Here is a 14,548-nt window from a genome sequence, read left to right on the forward strand (position 1 = left end):
ACCTACAGTTTAAAAATAGTTTGTGCCTAGCATGACCACATCATATTTAATGACTGGCCACGGGTCGCTCAGGGCTAAACTTTTTGAAAGGGGCTTGAGCCTGACCCTTTCTGTCACTGCGGTGCATCTGAGACATGGCAGCACGTTCTCTTTGAATGTAAGACAGGTACTGCTGAGTAAAATAAATAATCTCTCAGAAAATAATGTACGTTTGATCACTGAAAATTCTGATGTCTTCACTACATTTTAACAGTTCTCTGCGGCAGTTTCAAGAAAAGACTTGCGGCTAGAAACTTTACTACGGAGTCATAATGATCCAGATTAACTTACTTCTGGAAAGAACATATCGGAAGGTAGCCATCAACGCAACAGGAAATGATAGGTAGACCCCTTTCTCCTCTAAGTGATGCTGGACGGCTCACCAAGAAGCTTTTGTATAAATGTTCCTAAATTATTATGAAGCTAACCTTGAAGAATTGTAAATAATTGCCTAACCATACAGTTAAGAATATCCATACTTCTGTGCACCCCAACACGCTTCTCTCTTATGAAATCTTATTTAAAAAAAAATAAAATTACATCTTCACACCACAAGATGAATCCTGAAATAATCTGAAATGCTATCAAGCCTACTGAACACAAAAAAACTCCAATTTCTGCTTTCTGACTGAATATTTATAACTACGCTTATAGGAAAACCTTCTGCAAGAATGCTCAGTGCTACTGCGAGTGCCTTAGTGCATGCTGGGAACTTCCTCTCCTGGTAAGTCCCTCGATGTATAAATTTTGTAGAATGGTATAAATCGCTTTATAGTAACCTTTAAGGTTTCATTTCCTATAGCCTAAAGCTCAGGAACACTATGCGAACTCTCCACATGGAAATCGCCTTGAGGAACTTCTACAGCCCTACTCTACAAGCTCAAATTCTGCTAGGGAAGAAATTAAATCAGACTATATATTTCCTGAACAGTTAGACTACTGGACAGTCTTTACAATTGTATAAAACAAAAATACGTGTAACTATTGGTAAGTAACAATTAATATTGCTGTAAAAACGACTGTAAATAATTTTCAAATTCTGTTGCTAGAATTGATCAGAGAGAGTGGTAAATCTCACCGGAATGGGTAATAAATGTTAATAGTTTATTTCCTTGTTAATGTTAAAGCTAATAGGGTAACTGATAGACACAATGCTATTGAAAACTGCAGGGTTCTTTAAAAATGTTTCCCTCGGCTGTGTGACTTCAATGGGTTTTTGGAGCTCCTGCCTTGTTTTTTTTTTTTTTTTTTTTTCTTTTGTGGGCTTCCCGGCCTGGGCAGCTTGGGAGCGGGATAGCTGCCACCCACTGGTATTGCGCTACCTCCAATGGGTGCGGGATTTTGTGCGCTTTGGCATGTAAGAGGACAAAAAACCCAGGCTCGGCTACTCGTGCCTGGGGAAGGGCACCAGGCAGCAGCTGCCCAGGTGTTGGCTGCTGCTCTGCAGAGGTCCAACACTCAATACAGATCCAATAGGTGGAGTTGTGCTATGCCTAGGGGCCACCCTAGATACCAGGACACACACACACACACACACACACACACACACACACACACACACACACACACACACACACACTAGCCTAGTCTTCAGGGGTTGCCCGCAGCGCTCTGTCCTGGGACCCCTTCTGTGGAATCTGGTCAGTGATGAGTACTTAAACTTTGACCTGAACACAGTAAAAATACATAAATACGTCGATGATTTGATAATGATACTTGAGGCAAACAGCAGATCCCAAATGGAAGAAACGGCAAATCAAGCCATTTCAACACTTCTGCACTGGACTCAAGAGAACCAGCTCAGAATTTTGCCGGAAAAAACGAGTTCAATCCTCTTGAGGGGTTCTTTGAATATTAGGAGGCCCCCACAGATAAAAATCAACGGAACAACCATAAAGCTAAAAATGGAACTAAAATGTCTCGGGATAATCCTGGATAAGAACATGTCATTCATCCCACATCTCAATTACCTACATACCAAAATCAGGAATTACTCCGCTATGATATCCAGAGTTATCAGAAGGAACTGGGGCTTAAAGAAGAGGACACTCTCTCTTTTCTACAAGGCAATTTTTATTCCCTCTCTGTCATATGCCGTAGGTGTCTGGTACAACAAAGCAATCACTGCAGTAAACAAGAGAAAACTAGACACCATACAGCGCTCTATTCTCCTGACTATCTCCAGAGCGTGTTGTACGGTTAGCACCCACCCACTCCAGGTCCTCATTGGATCCCTTCCCCTGGACCTGGAAATTGTGCGCTGTGGGCTGCTTTACCAACTGTCCAGTCTGCGTGGGTAGCACAGTGGTATCGTCACCGTCCTCCTCACACCGGGCGGAAAAGGCCCGGGTTCGAATCCCGTCGATGACGCGAGGAACTTTAGTGGGCTTTTTTCACTCCGTGGCTGAGTTAGTCGGTCTCAGGCGTAGATAGCAAGGTTTTTTCCCTCAGAAACTGAGGTTTTTTCGTCCAGCAAAACAGGCAAATCGAGCAAAGAACACACGCAATTTACAGACACGAATGCGGGTTAGTGTAATCATTTACGGGTAACCATTTACGGGTAACCCTAATATAGTAATTTTTTTTTTACCAACTGTCCAAAGGGAGAGTGGCCACCTGCATTGGCTTCACCACCGATCCAACAAACAACACAAATGCTGAATAGAGACGTCTAATGACACACCTGTTGCAGACCTAGCAGGCCCGATGGTCTGACTCCCCGAAACGAGCCATAACATGGAAATTCTTCTCAGACTTACCTCAGATATACCCCGCATAGTTCGCTCCAGGCCTACATACCACCTTTCTCCTCACGGGACATGGGTCCTTCAGGAGGAAACTCTACGACTTTGGTCTCTCAGATCCACCGCAGTGTCACTGCGGAGAGGAAGAAACCTGGGACCACCTCATGAATGAATGTCCTATCTACGAAGACCTGCGCCGCATCCTCATGACAAAGATCCAGTTCACATTCAGGAACCAAGAACAGCTCGTGTTGCAAAATGAGGAACACTACCGTGCCTTCGCACTCTTCTAGCAGGAGCTATTTTCAAGACAAAAAACTCTTCCACGACCGTAGAACCACAGACTGACACCTCGTAAAGCTACCGGCATGGCTTTTCAGCAAGTCTACAAGCCCACAACGATCAGTCCAAATCCTCCAAACCCATCGACTCTTAAGAGAAAATACACTGCAAGAACCAGAGGAGAGGATAAGAAAAGAAATGGAAAAGAAAGGGAAAGGGAAAGAATAAAGTAAAAGGAAAGAAGTAAGAGAGAAATGGTTTGAAGGAAAGAAAGAAAAACACATCGACTGCAAAAACCAAACCTGGACGGGATTCTGTCCCATGCCTTATCATCTTGGCGGAGCTCAATCTGAGTTCAGAAATGTCCTCCCCCTGCACTAGCTATCCGCTATCCCACAGTACCTTGCTGCCAACACGCCACCTGGCGATCTGGAGCAGGCACCTTGACTGGCCACTTGCATTCCCTCTCCGAGGCGGGGTCGGGGAGGGGACGGGGACGGGGAGTCTTTTTCGCCTCCTCTCCTCTCCTCCGGCCCCCCTTTTCCCTTCTGGTGGGGATTGGGCCTGCCCCACTGACTCTTAATGCAAGCGAATGCCCCACAGAACAAAATTTAAATAAGTTCAAATTAACTTTCGCCCATATTCTAGGCCTTTCCTATTCAAGCGACATTACCCTTTGCAATTGAAATAAATCCAATTAAATGAAAAAAAAAATTTTTTTTACGTCCTAACCACTCAAATCTCAGGACATTATGTGGCAGGACCTGCCAGAGTGACTATCTTAAACTACTAGTGTACCTGGTCTGCCTCCACGGGGCGAAGTGCGGACAAAGTCAGGCCTAAGTAGGGGGTCTGGCGGCTAAATGGCCAGAGTAACAAACGTAAACAATACCCATATACTTTTAAATCTCTGTCCTTAATGTTCTGTATCACAAGACAATGCATACCACGCGGAGATGGGGGAAACCCCTGGTGCCGTTTGACCCAAAACACACTTTACATTAGCCTATTCCCAGGAAATTAAGCAGCAGGACCTGCCAGAGTGAATTTACGGCTACTGGGTTCCTAGTCTGCCTCCAAGGGGCATAAGTGGGGCAACGTTCGGCCTCAATAGGGGTCCAACGAAATGACCAGATGAACAATGGTACAGAACACTACACATGAACAATTCCCACACACTTTTAAATCTCTGGCATTTCCCAGTGAACTGGTTCACTACAATGAAAACAACACGCAGATGGGGGAAATCCCTGGTGCCGTATGACAACAACACACACTTACACTACTCTAGCCTATCGAACAACAGCGGTGCATCCAGGTGCCATGGCTTCACGTTGCTTTCTTCAAATGGGGATACGCTCAGTAGCATAATAGAGTTGGAAACGGTATTCATCAGGTATTCACATATCGATGAACAGATTTCCTCACGTTCATGGACACTGACATGTAGAAATCTGTCGCGCCAATGCAAGGTACAGTTTCTTGAAGTGCTGTGTTACAAGACTAGCCAAATGAGATTCACCATGGGTGTCGACCACACGTGGTCCTACGTACGACCTTTGGCTAGTTGTTCCACTGCTGCTGAGCTAGTCACAGTAGACTCGTGACACCACAGAACGGGAGCAATTAATCATGTTGGCTGTTGTCGAGAAACTTGCACTTGCTTGTCTTGCCCCTACAATCACTCCATGTTCGAATTCGCAAAGATCTCGACGCTGACCCATTCTTCCTGGCAGATACACAAAAACTGTTTACAATGTGTGCGAACTACAATTTGATACCGACCATTCCAGATTTTTGGCCTTCACCATCATGACAGACCCGTTCATTCCTACGCAAGGGGGTGCTGCTAATACAAGGCCAACGCAGTGTATATTAAAAGGCTTTACTGGTGGTAAGAAAATTGTATGTCACTACACTTTATAGCAGTTTCTGGTCGAACAATGGTTCATTAACGCTTAATTTTTGGATAGCTCAGTATTGAAATCAGAAAAAAATAGTCCTCTGAGAGAGAGAGAGAGAGAGAGAGAGAGAGAGAGAGAGCATTCTTGGGAATCACAATCGATTCTACTGTAATTCTGATGAAAATTTTAATTTTTTAATTACTAGTACAGTATTTTGTATTTATCTTATCGTAAAAAAAAATCAGAATATCTTAGATACCTTAATCTTTCTTCCCCGGCTAGTTTGGTTGTTTCGAGAGGATTTAGGCCAGTGGCGTAGCTACCATATAGGCAGGCAAAACAATTGCCTCCGGGCCCTTTAGGGGCCCAGCGTCTTTGGCTGTCTCCTGTTTTTGCAATTTTCATTAATTAAGTAGGGGCCCGTACATGTTCTTTGCCTCCAGGCCCGAAAACGTGTAGCTGCGCTACTGGTTTAGGTGCATCCACAGTTCATGCAGTCGTATGTCTTTGTGCTCATGGGGTGATTTGTACACTGAGTGATCACTGAATTATAACCACCCCTATGAAAACTGAATGCGACCCGTTGACCACGTGAGGTACGAGAGTGCGCAATTAGACGACCTACGTAGCATAGATAAGGTGTCAGTGGTTCAGTAGGTAGTAAAATTTCGAGTGTGATGGGTAAAAGGAAGGATTTATCGGAATTTGATCAAGGCCAGATTGTGGGAGCTCGACGACCTGGTGCCTCGATTTCCCAAACAGCTGAACTGGTGGGGTGTTCTAGAGCCGCCGTTGTTAAAGTGTACCAGGACTGGCGTTAAAATCGTCAAACAACCCAAAGGAAAGACAAGACTGCAAAAGTCAGCGAAAGGTTGATGTCAGAGGTAAGCGCCAGGTCCAACGACTCTTACAGGAGCAGCACTGTTTAAGAATTGACAACCCAATGCAAAATGGGCCAACCCGGAACAATATCTGGCATGACCATGCGTCGCACGCATGGGCTATAGAGCAGACGACCTCTACGGCATTCTCTTCTAACCAAGGTTCATCGGCGTAAAAGACTCGTCTGGTGCAAACAGCGTGCAAATTGGACGTTAGAAGATTGAATGAAGGTTTTTTTTTTTTTTTTTTTTTTTGGAGCATTAGCAACTAAGGCCATATTGCTCCGGGATATGCGGTGGTCATTCCCTGACCTTTCCGCATCCTCCGTATTTGGTGGTGACGGGCTCGCACCCCGGTCTAATCAAGAAGCGTGTGCTATGCACTGCTGCTCCTTCCCACCTGGCTACGGAGACGCCGAATGAAGGTGTGATGGTCCGATTAGTCATGCTATTTACTCCACACCGTGGATGATCGTGTACGGATTTGGCATCAACAACACGAGACTCTTCATCCATCATGCATGGTATCAAAAGTGGAGGCCGGTGGAGGCGGCTGTATGGTGTGAAGCATGTTTAACTGGCAAGAAATTTAGCTTGTAATTAATTCAAACTTTCTTTCTATACATTCTGTCTCATATCTCTCTATCGAGTTTTCGAATAAAGGACTGGATTTTAAAGGATATTAAACGAGGTTGGGAGGTCAAATGGTTAATATGTAATGACACACAGTATTCGCATGCAAATTCTATATACTGTATTAACAAATGTTCAAAAGTTTGCAAGCTTTACACAAAAACAAAACAACCGATTATTTCTATTAATGAGAACGGAGCGTAATTTTAGTTAATTTTTATGTAAAGAAACAAATTAACACAAATGTTTCGTCATTTTCGGAATACCAAATATGGTGTAGTAAAAAAAAAAAAAGATTTTTTAAACAAAATTGCGACTATTACTCCCCGCTCCACCATAAAAAGATGAGTGGATGTTGTTATTTTCACTGCAGTTGAATTCCACGAAAATCCGGTGCGTTTTGCAATGTAATAAAATTTATTTAAACCTAACTATTCAGAATATATTCTTTATGATTTGATTTTTTGTTTTTAAATGATTGATTTTGGGAGTTGATTAAAAGCATAACTTGGTATAAAAAAGGGCAAGGTAATAAAAAACAAAGCAGCAATTAATTAAAAAAAAAAAAAAAAACCCGCCCAGCAACAAGCATTTCATGGAAGGTAGATAAATATTTGCCAGTATCAAATTTGATAGATAAAACAGTAGAAATTTGTTTTTATAAACCTAAATTTTTGTACATGATCAACGCAACAACCAATGAATGTCTTTTACGTTATAACTTTCACTGTGATAACTATGACATAATAGCAAACATTTTTCTGCACCCGGAACTTGTTTCTTTTCTGCACAGCACTCTATTATAATGATAAGAGCATTATAAAAATATTGGTCTGAGGATTTTCGTTACTGATCTGCTCTGATTTGATTGTTCCGTTTGCCTAAGAAGAGGAAGAAGATAAAAATCTACTATGGCTTCCACTGGTAAGAACTTTTTTTACCTTTCTTTCTATTGTTTTTTATTTTTTTATAATTCACAGTTCCGTGTGATGTTTTATTAACGTTTTTCTCTTTCGGTGGTCATTGTATTTTAATAATTTGCTATACTGTACTGTTGTTAGAGGACTATCAGGGAAAGCGGGGCAGACTGAAGATTTTTAAGCAATTTGCTTTGTTTCTTTACATGTAAAGTAAAAATTTAAAACCTATCTGTGATGAGTTGTACTTTATAATATTACCTTTAAACTCACAAGCTTTCGAGTGCCCCGCTGTTCACATTAAAAAAGAAAAACGACAATAATTGTCTACTAATGTGAAATGACCAGTTTGTTAACTTGTCCCACCGTCTTGTCCTCGTGGTCATTTTATAAAGAGAATTGCAGATTTAAACCATAAAAGCTAGAAAGTAAAAAGTAACAATTTCACGGACTCTATTTATTTAATTATTCAATTTAATTAAAGCCCTTGATTTTAGGTTTAGAAGTATAATTTTATACTTCTAAAACAACCTTCATATACAAACTTCATATACAACCTTCAGTTAACGCGCAGCTTAACACACCGGCCATTGCACTTGTGGAGGAAATGTGAAAGTTAAAATTTTTGTGCATAAAATTCGCAATATAAGATAGTGCCGGTACCAGTTTTGAGTTTTCTTATGAATTTTTACGACAAATGAGATTTAAAATCTCGATGCGACGAAGTCTCCAGTTCTGATGGCATTTCTTTCTCTACTCGTTTTTAAAACCTGTAAATAACGATCGCAAATATAATAGCCTACTTGACTTATTCAAGCTAAGATATTCAAGTAATCACTCTCAACATTTATGGAGATTTCGCATAAAGGTTGTCGAAGCAAGGTTTCATCTTAGAGTTTGCCTTCTAATTTTTGCAATGGAGTAACGAGTTTACCCTCTGATCATTCACAGCGTGTAATGGTAGACGGATCTCTGCATTCTAACTTTTCAACGAATACAAGTTTGTTTACTTGTATATAGTCAGCATAATAGGATTATCCGTTGCCCACCGTGCGCATGGGTACCTACTATTTTTGCTATACAGTATATGTACATCGGTGATGTAATTATAAAGATTTTTGTTATATAAAATTAATCGAAATATCTTACATAAACATGAATCAAGATCGAAGGATTTAACCGATCAAAAATTTTTCTAATATTATTATAGTCAATAAGTTAACAGCGCCTGTTTTGTAACTTTGAATTAATACTGATTTTTTTAACGCAGAAATCGCTAGATTTTCTCTGTCACTCTGTCGATTTCTAAATCGCCAATTAAAAGAAGACGGGTAGAATATTTTTGTACATTTTAATTAACTTTATTTTATTTACAGTATTTCTCACTTCTTTTATAAGGTTCAAAAGATATAATACACTACGTTAATGCTATAGTAATGGAAATACCGTATTCACTTTATTTATTCAAATAATTAAAAGTTTGCAAATTTTGTTGCTGCAATCTGTGTAGAGCAGAGGTTTCCAAACTTTTATATCTTACGATCCTCTTAAACTATTTCATTCTCCCTCCCACAACAAGTGCAAATAAACAATCTGACAAAACTTAGCTATGAATATACATATACGGCAATACAATTAATTAAATCAGGTTAACCAAGAAAATGGTTTTAAAAAGAATATTTGTTCATATTTATATTTTTTTAGGAATAGAAAATTTTGACTATTTTTTTTTAAGTGTCGTGCTTCATACAACACGCGTCCACCACAAAAACCAAGTGTGTCGACCGGGAAGGGGGGGGGGGGGTCGTCTTATTCATATAACCATAATATTTCTTAACTGCTACCACATTTCCACCTACGTGGTACCACTACATATGATAATTTTTTTACAATATATCATATTTCAAAAACAATAAAAAATGTTTCATTACAATTATTAAAAAAAAAAAAAAAGAACAAAAGAGAAAGAAAGAAACAAAGAAAAGAAGCTCTAGGCCGGAGATTCCCTTACACTTTGGAATATTCGGCCTAGAGCTTATTTTCTTTCTTTCTTTCTTCCCTCCCCCACCTCCTTTTTCTCTCTCTAGTCTGAAGATAGTTATTGCCGTTTTTCTGCCATTTTTACGTAAAACAGAAACGTACACTTGACCTTTAATCCATTGAAACCACTGAAAATTTTAACCGATAAAGAGACGCAGTGGATGGGTGAGTGCATATATATTTATTTTATTTTATTATTTTTTTATCAATTTCGTCTACTACTACATTACAGCATACATACAACTATATAGGACAATTTTTTTTAACAATATACTCGTACCATATTTTAAAAACTGTAAAAAATGTTTTCATTTAATCATTGCAATTATTTTTAAAGAAATATTTTATTCTGTTCAATATTTTAATATTTTTTATAATATAAAATGGTCCAATAATTGTTTTCTAAACCCTACATGTTAATTGTATAAATTTAATTTTTTTGGTTTACCTCAGCACAGTACGGTATATTATTTTAAAAATATTAAGTGGTTATTTGTCAGAATGTATTCGCGCTATTTAGAAAGTTAGAGAAACTGCCACAATAAGGCGTTAGTGTCGTGACTGACAATAAAATACCAAGGCATGTTGTGTAGTATATTATTATTATTATTTATAGTTACAGCTATGTTAAGTTGCCGTGCGTTTATTCTCTGTTCGATTTGGTTTTACATATTGAAAGTTCTGAAGAAAAATTCGAATTGGCCATCTTCATAGACTTCGAGGGAGCCTTCGATACCGTCTGGTGGGATAGTGCCTTGGCACGCCTTCGAACTGCCGCTTGCCCCCAGCAATTATACAGCCTCTTCCAGAACTATTTTTCCGACCGAGCAGTTATTCTCAAGTCAAAATTCCAGCAAGTCACAAGATCAGTAAATCGAGGTTGTCCCCAAGGGTCAGTCCTGGGACCCCTCATTTGGAACATAGTCCTCCAAGACTGGCTCTCCCGCACCTTCAGGAATACAAAAATTGTGGCCTTTGCCGATGATCTCACAGTTGTGGTGTCAGGGCATTCACGGAAGGCCATTGAAGAAAATGCAAACCAGGTCCTCGACGATCTCTCAACTTGGGCCGCACTTAATAAGTTGCATATCAACCCAACAAAAACTAAAATGATGCTATTCAAGAATAGACTGGATCTCAGGCGCCCACCGCAGGTAAAGATATGTAATGCTCAACTGCCAATCGTCACCGAAACCAAAGTACTTGGAGTGATTATTGACCACAAACTCAGCTTTCTTCCACATCTTGTTAATTTAAGAAACAAAGTTAAGAGATTCTCAGGAACCATCATACGCATCTCTAAGAATGATTGGGGACTCTCCAAAAGGTCCCTGCGGTTGTATTACAACGCAGTATTTTTACCAATTGTGACCTATGCAGCTGGAGCCTGGTTCCATCGGGTAACTCTTGTAAAGATGCGAGACCAGCTTGGAACCATCCAGAGGTCAATGTTAATGGCAATCTGCCGAGTGTGTAGAACGGTCTCCACTCCTGCCATTCAGGTCATTGCGGGAGCACTTCCGCTCGATCTACATGTCACCTTCCGAGGGCTGTGCTTCCGCATTACGAAAAATATCCCAACAAGGATCCTTGACATTGAGGTTAATCTGGATGCTGACCCCAAGGCTGAGATGACACGTTGCTACAACGAGCTCTTCAACATTTGGCAAACTCGATGGCATAATTCAACAAAGGGCATTGTCACAAAAAGATTCCTACCTGATGTAACCTACACTGCTACTAAATCTGTACAGTCTTGGTTCACCCCTTCACTAGAAACATCATACCTAATTACCGGACACGGATCCATGAATGAAAAATTACACCATCTGGGTCTCCACCCAACAGATCTCTGCCATTGTGGAGCCAAAGAGAACTGGTGGCATGTACTATTCGAGTTCATTGCGTATGCTGATCTGAGACACAACCTTGTCAGCTGTACACAGATCTCTGGCGAGCATCTAGAGCTCTTCCTACAGAACCCTAACAACCTCCCTGCACTGCAAACCTACTCAGCTGAAGTCTTTAGGCGCAGAAGAAGGATTAACAGACCACCAGTGGCAAACATCGATGACCCAGCAGTGGACTGAAACCGACCATGTATTTCCCCCCTCCCCCCCAGCCTGCTGCATGGGCTGTGGAGCTTGTTTCTGCGGCCTGTGTTCAGGAAGGAAAACATCTCTCTCTCTTTCTCTTCCCCCCCTCCCTTTTTTTTTTTTTTTTTTTTTTTTATAGATATATATGTATATATGTTTTTTTTTTTTTTTTTTTTCTCGCATTCTACAATCAGTCCATGGCTGTTTTTTTTTTGTTTTTTTTTTATTATTATTATTATTTTTTTATTTTAATTTTTTTTATTATTATTTTTTTTTATTTTAATTTTTTTTAATTTATTTTATTTCTTTAATTATTATTATTATTGTTTTATTTATTTAATTTATTTTATTTCTTTTATTATTATTATTTTTTATTTATTTATTTATTTTTTTTTTTTCTCTTTGCGTTCTAAATCAGTCACATGGTTGGTTTTTTTTTTTTTTTTTTTTTGCGTTCTTCAGGGTTGCTGTCACTTTTTTTTTTTTTTTTTTTTTTTGCGTTTTACAGTGATATTATTATTTTATTATTATTATTATTTTATTTATTTATTTTTTTTTTCTTTTGCACCACGGGAAAATCTAAATAAATATATGTTTTTTTTTTTTCTCTCCTCTGGAGTGGGCCCCTAGAGGAATCTGGCCCACCTTTTGGCAACATCAGGTGGATCAGAGTCTCATATTGAGACAGTACGTGATTAGCTGAGACTGGCCCACCTTCCCGTGGTGTGGACGAGTACCCAGAATCATCTGTCCAGGTGACTGATGCTTCTGGGTAGCCAAGTGGCCAGAACAGAACAACAGAACACACACATAATACACACAAACCGACGTCACACACATATCTGGCCCATTTGTAGTGATACTGTTCTTCACAGAGATACGAGGCGGAGTTGAACTAACGTTCTAGGAGCCGCCCATTACAAAAACACATGTCCACATGTCCACATGCCGTGCGTTTATTGCGTATCTCATAATATTCAATTAAATTAAAGTGTTTTCGCCGAAAACCTAGATGTCTGAAAAAATGGAAGAGTAAACGAACCTGAAATTTTTGAAATTGAGTAAAATTGAAACCAAAAAGATACGAACTATTAGAAGTTTATTTGGAATCTATAATGTCGAAGGGACGAGTTTTTGAGTAGAAAAAATAATTTTTTCAAGGAAGAGAAAACAACCGATTTGCGATCCCATCCCAAATATAAATAAAATGATAAAAGGTGAAAAAATGCGTGCGATGATTATCAGAATAACTTGTCGAGAAGCAGGACAACTGGACGGATAAAGAAAGCGTTCGTCAAATTTTAATCATCAATCTTGAAATGAAGAGGAAATCTGTTATTGAAGGGATAATTTGTGACGGTAAACAGATTCTTTAGATAGAACATTCCCATACACGGTCGATTTGGCTCCATCTGACTTCTTTTTATTCTTAAGCATTAAAACTTTGCTGAAAGAAACACATTTTTTGGGGTCTCTAGAGGAGATTCAGCAGCATACATCGAAAGCAATAGGTAAATGAGTTTCAAAAATGCTTCCGATCGCGAACTGCTTTAAAAGAGGCCAAAGGCAAATAACTGGTAAGTTCAATTTTAATTTGCTTATAAATGGTAGTAGGTGTACCTAATAAAATAGTAACTTAGTTATGTACGCAGGCTATATATGTGTTACATACTATTATTATTTATCCTGTCATGGAAGGAAGTACATTAACAAGTAAAAAAGTACAATAAAAAAAAAAAAAAAACACAAAATTCTTATTCTAGTAACCATTTCTATCTAAGTTAGAGCAATACTTTGTTTTTCTGCAAACAATTTTAAATAAATATTCTGTTTATACTTCGGGACTACCAAACAGTTAGTGGAGTTCACAAAATAGATAGAATACAAGAGACACACCGCATTTAGCAGTCACGGGCTTGAATCCCGGTTACTCAAGGCGCGTGTATTTATGCACACGTTCGCCTGACCAGTCGGCTACCGCGGCCTTAAAATAAATGGATTCGAACTGCGGAAGGGAAAAACCAATGTCTGCAGCGTTCCCACACGGTTATCACAACGTTTTTTGTGTGTAAAAATAATGACAAGGCATTGCTGTAATAAAAAAATGACCTAAATTTCATTATATCACTTTTATATAAATTTTCAATAACGTCTTTGATTTAATGGATATTATATTTGTCAATATTACCCAGAAATTGCGATGACGTTCGATGGGAGTTTTTTTTTAGTGAAAAAAATTACACTTTGAGTAACAAAAATAGATTTTCGAAGATTATCATAGAAATGAAAACTGTTTCATTAGCCATTCAAGACAACAGTAATGAGGAAGTTTTCGTAAAATTCTTGTAATGAAAAGCAACCAATTCACTGAATTTTCTTTCGCAACAGGTTTCATGTGTATCGATGAAGGGAAATAGTAAACCTCGCTTTACAAAATATTCTTAGGTGATCAAGAAAAAAAAAAAAAAAAATAATATATATATATATATATTTCATAAATATAAATATAAATATATATATATAAATATAAATACCTGTACACATTCATAACCAGCTATTCGATTTATTTTTTCTTCCTTATAGTTCATAGAGTAACCCTGGTTATACCGCATATTTCTTAAATGGTAATGTATTTCTAAATTTCCGGCATAAAACGTTCAGTACGCACAAAACCAAACAGCACATAATAACAGTTCTCGAATACAATACACTTCATGCTGTACAAGCTTGAATTCTTAGGTAGCAGACAACGAACTATTCTAACAAGAAGGAAGACTGACTTTTCGTAAAAAAAATTAAAATAAATAAATAAAATAATAGATGTAAAATAAAATGAAATAATAATAATAATAAATTGTGTATATATAACATAAGGCTATGTAAATGAAATTTAAAGCAGTTTACTGTATCAATTAAATAGTTTGGTTTCGTACATTTGGTCACGTGCTGTGTTACGTAATTCATCTGTAATAAACAAGCAGCCGTTTACAAAACTCGATCGTGCTTATTAAA

The sequence above is a fragment of the Mastigoproctus giganteus genome, chromosome 1 (assembly GCF_048544385.1).
Source record: "Mastigoproctus giganteus isolate SK-2022 chromosome 1, ASM4854438v1, whole genome shotgun sequence".
Classification (NCBI taxonomy): domain Eukaryota; kingdom Metazoa; phylum Arthropoda; class Arachnida; order Uropygi; family Thelyphonidae; genus Mastigoproctus; species Mastigoproctus giganteus.